Here is a 4496-nt window from a genome sequence, read left to right as displayed (position 1 = left end):
TGCACTGTGCACTTGACAAGTCCTGGCCGTGACGCGCGACGCGTCTGCACTGCCGGCAGTCCCATACCCGAGTTCCAGCGCGCGTGAGCAGCACACGAAAAAAACAAAATGACAATTGCTTTGGCAATTGCTCGCACAGCTCTAATCAAAAATGAGCCACACTCGCCTTACTATATGTGTCAGCTCGATTGGACTTTTCTGTGTACGGTGGCACAGTCGTACTAGGAGAGCGGTGCGAACTCTAGTTCGTGGGCTAGGGGAGTGGCCGGTGGTGGATATGTATTACTTTGGTGGATTGAGTCTTTCCTAGGAAGCGCGCTTCCTTCAAGGAGACGTTATCCTATCCAAGAAGGAAACGCGGCTTGGCAGGGGGGGGGGGGGGAAATTTTTTGTGCGCCTTTATTTTTTTGGGGGGGGGGGGGGGGGGGGGGACTTGTAATGAGTTTTGTTCAGCAAGGTTGGTGACTATAGGTCCACCCCGTCCTTGGATCGTGATGAGTCTACACTAGAAAAATGTTTTTTTCCCAGGTTAAAAAAAATCATTGGTTTAAAATGAAAATGTAATAAAAATAAAGTGTTTTCCTTGAATTTAGTTTTTTTCATGACTTTAGAAAACACGTTATCTTACATTTATATTTTAGGCAAATTGCTCTAGCATAATAAGGCGATATCAGCTTGTTACAAGCAAACGAATTTCGTCGCGGAACCGCGATGGGGCGATGGGTGGCGATCTAGTACTGCCGCAGGTATTCGTCCATGCCCAAATGTGCCGGCCGTCTGGTATCGCAGTTGAGGAGTACGTCGATATCCATCATCTCCGGCACTAGACCATAGAGCGCTGCGCCTCCGCTCACGCACAAAGAGTGCCTTCATGCACCATCGCGGAATCGAGAGCACGATGGAAGTGCGTGTGAGTTGTAAGCTCCTCCCTTTGGCCGGGCCCCGTCGACACATTCAGGCCATGGCGCAGCTCCGCGTAGATGCCATTGTCTTACCACCATTGCACACGTACGTGCGCCCTCACGTGCTGCTCTCGTATTCCGCGACCCTCCTCGACCTTGGTGACGAGCAGCGCTGCGGCAGCGGCCACCCCCTGATCAGGCCCCAGCCAGCCGCAGCCAGCCCAGCCCAGCCTGACAGCCAGTTAGTCAGACAGCGAGTCAGTCAGTGGGCCAGCCGCACGAGCGGGATGGCACCAGCCTTTGCGAGGAGCCGCCCAGTGTACAGAGACCATCTGCTGGTTCAGAGTTTATCCAAGATTGAAGGAGGGCCAGCCAAGAAAAGCAAGTCCACCCAAAAGGCAGCAGTCTCCTGGCCTGCGATGTTGGGACACAAATTAGCCCCCGGGAGCTCAGGCCAAGTCGTCGCCGCGCCACGCACCTTGTCTCTTCACAATTTCGTCGTGGTTTTTTTTTTCTGCGTTCCCTCTCGTCCTTCTTGCTGGACGAGCAGAGCGCCGGGTCGGGGGGATGGGACGTAACTCCTGGACTTTTTGCTGGTAGAACGCAGGGACCTCAGGTCGATTGGTGCGCTACACGTGAAAGTCGGCCCTGAAAAGAGCCGAAAAGAGCATTTATTTTCGTACTTCACGATGCAATCAACTATATGCTAAATTTCCCCACTGCGCATTGCGCTCTATATGTCACAGCAAAAAATAATTTCGTCCCCAAGTATTTTTTGTTGTTGTTGCTTTGCTCTCGTTGGCGATTTCCGCACAGCACCGATTTATCATCGACGCCGACTTATTTTCGAGAGGCGACGCCCAGCGAGGCAGCAATCATTAATACGGGATGATGTTTACTCGAAACGGCGCAGCAGCGTGGCGCGTGTGAAAAAAATGATGAAATAGGAGACAAAATGGGCGAAGCAGGAAACGTGACGAATAATGAAAAGGAAATGTACGGAGGAAATAGCAAAGGTCAGGTGCTGCACTTTATGATGACGATGAGCTCTCACCCGCGGTGGCGAAAAAGAGCGATAGCAGGAGAACGGAATTCGTAGGCGGTCGAAGCACCGCTGAGGTTCGACGCCGGGTGGAACTTCGGAAAGCCATCAACGCTTTGGGTGTTATTTTGCTCACTCGCACGGAGGCCCATTCCTCTTGCCTCTCTCTTTTCCTCTCCTCTCTCATCACTCTCGCTGCACGTGTGCCCTGGGGGGAGAGCGGGTGAGATGGGGAGTGAGAGGACGGCCATAGGAGGGGGGGGGGGCGCTGGAGGCGGCTCGAGGCACCGCGCCGCCGGCTCAAAGTGGATTGGTGTCTCTCACTTTGATGTTGTCCGACGGAAATTCCACCAGGAAGGGTTCTTCCTTCCGGCGGAGACATTGCCACTCGTCATTGTGGGGCGCGCCAGCCGCACCTCCGGCCGGGCCGTTAATAAGCGCAGGACGCATGACAGCTGGCCCGGTAATTCGGCTCGTAAATTTCGGAATCCTTGTATTGCCAGGCGGGGCCTGGGCGGACTGGCGGCCGCACACTGCGGCCCTGTACAGCAGCTTGTTCCCTTTTATGACCTATCGACATTCCATCAAAATCGCAACACTAAAACAGCAATAAAGCAATTTTATTAGCTAACCCGGTCGGCTCGGCTGGTCCCCGGGCTGGGCCTGCTGGCTCCACCGCCAGACCCCTTTTTGGGTCCGCAGCTAAAAAAAAGGCCTTTGCCCCTCCCCGGGCCTCGAGGCCGCGGGCGGTGTGGTTGGGGGTGACTCCGACACGCCAACTCTCTCTCTCTCTCTCTCTCTCTCTCTCTCTCTCCCTCTCTCTGCATCAACCCATTCCCCTATTTCTCTCTTTCAGTCACTCGATCTCTCTCGCGCACTCCCACCCCCTCCTCACGCGCGATCCTGCTGACTCCAGTACCGGATGGTGTGTGGTATGTTTTGGTGCCCCGTCAGTTTTTGCTCCATACAAGGGCATTACTTCGCCAGCGGACCGGGGGGCGTGAGCCCGAACCAGCCGAACGCACATGCCTTTTTGCTGTCTTTTATTGCCAGGGGGAGAGTGCGGCCTGGCGCACCGTCCCACCCCGCCGCCGGCTGATCGCAGTCGCGGGCGTGTAAATTTTTCGTGTCTTTATAGAGAGTGTGCGTCAGTTAAAGGATAAAATGCAACGCACTGAGTATTCGATGCTGCAATCCCCCCCCCCCAAAAAAAAACCGTGAGCAAAGAGGAGTTATTTGAATATTGCTTCGAACTTGTTTTCTGTTCATCATAGTTTCCATGGCGGCCACCCCGTGAGCCCCTGCAACTAATAATCTTAGCTCTGATCAGGGCTCCGTAGCTTTACTTAACTGCCTTCAACGTTACTTTAGGAGTTGAAGTTATAACTTGTAACTTTTATTGTAGTCTTCGATCTAGAAATAAGTTATTTATTCGACCTGTCCAATTTTTGTCCACAGCATGTGAATTATATCGAACATTTTTTAAAATCAATGACTTCAACTTTGAATTTGACATGTGTTTTGTTGCTGAGTAACTAACATTTGTTTTGTGTTATGATAAGTTAAGGAACCCCTGGCTCATCTGAATGCTGCATAACTATGGTTCAGAGCGTTCGCGTTTACCCACAGTATGTTTCGTTTACAACATTTTCGACTTGCATTTTATCACTTTCCAGCTTGTCTTTCATATTTGGCAGATGTGAATTTTCACCCCCTTTTATTCAACGCTTGAGCGGCAAGATTCTCCGCGCGAGGTGGCATAGATTCACATGTGCCCTTGTGCGACTGCCCAACAAGAATGGCTTAGAAAGCGACACTGGAAGCCACGGAGGGCGCATTATCAGCAGAGGCAGCATGGAGACGGCCGCCTGCATTATCAGGAACAAAAGAACCCCGAGGGGGGCTCTGGACCGGGACCAGCAGGGGTTGCGGGATGCGGGGCCGGGAGGGAGGCAGTACACAGCGACCCTGATGGAACTCTCTGGATAAGATCAGGATAGACCGCTATCCAGGATCTATCCAATTTGTCTCATTTTGGACAGATCCTGGATAGACTGACTCTGTCCGAATGGCGTCCAGTAGGCATCTTATCTGTCCTCAAGGCAATCCAAGACACGTCCGCGCGTGTCCGGGGCGTCTAAAGGATTATCCGGGCGCGTCCAGGGTGCGTCCGAACGTTTCCAAGATGCGTCTGCCCGTGTCCAGGGAGCGTCGTGACCTATCCGGGACTAGTCTGGGTGGGTCCAAAATGAGTCCGGGATAGGTTCGGGCCTGTCAGTGTTGATCCAGGATGTATCCGCATGTATCCGAACAAATATAAAAGGTGCATCCAGGAGTGTCCAGGGGACGTCTGGATGTATCCAGGACTCGTCCACACGCATCCAGACCGCGTCCGGATCTATCCTCTGACGTATCCATGATGCGTCCGGATCTATCCTGACGTATTCACGATGCGTCCGGGCGCGTCCAGGCTCATCCACGATACGTCCGCACCAATCCAGGCTCATCCACGATACGTCCGGACCAATCCAGGCTTATCCACGATACGTCCG

At 53.1% G+C, this 4496-nt stretch overlaps 2 protein-coding genes across 6 annotated transcripts in view; one reads left to right on the top strand and one right to left on the bottom strand.

The window, feature by feature from the left end:
* LOC113207082 (uncharacterized) overlaps window positions 1-1499 on the bottom strand; it is a 58484-nt gene extending 56985 nt beyond the window's left edge. Inside the window, exon 1 of the mRNA XM_052264470.1 lies at window positions 1381-1499. The gene's annotated coding sequence lies outside the window, so the exon portion shown is untranslated. The remainder of the gene's footprint in view (window positions 1-1380) is intronic.
* The window catches only part of LOC113207075 (microtubule-associated protein RP/EB family member 1), a 389806-nt gene that overhangs the window by 56582 nt on the left and 328728 nt on the right, over window positions 1-4496 (top strand). The window lies entirely within an intron of this gene.

This window comes from Frankliniella occidentalis, unplaced genomic scaffold (assembly GCF_000697945.3).
Source record: "Frankliniella occidentalis isolate FOCC.00 unplaced genomic scaffold, Focc_3.1 Scaffold19, whole genome shotgun sequence".
NCBI lineage: Eukaryota > Metazoa > Arthropoda > Insecta > Thysanoptera > Thripidae > Frankliniella > Frankliniella occidentalis.
Note: the sequence above shows the minus strand (reverse complement) of the source record. Positions and strands in the feature narration are given on the sequence as shown.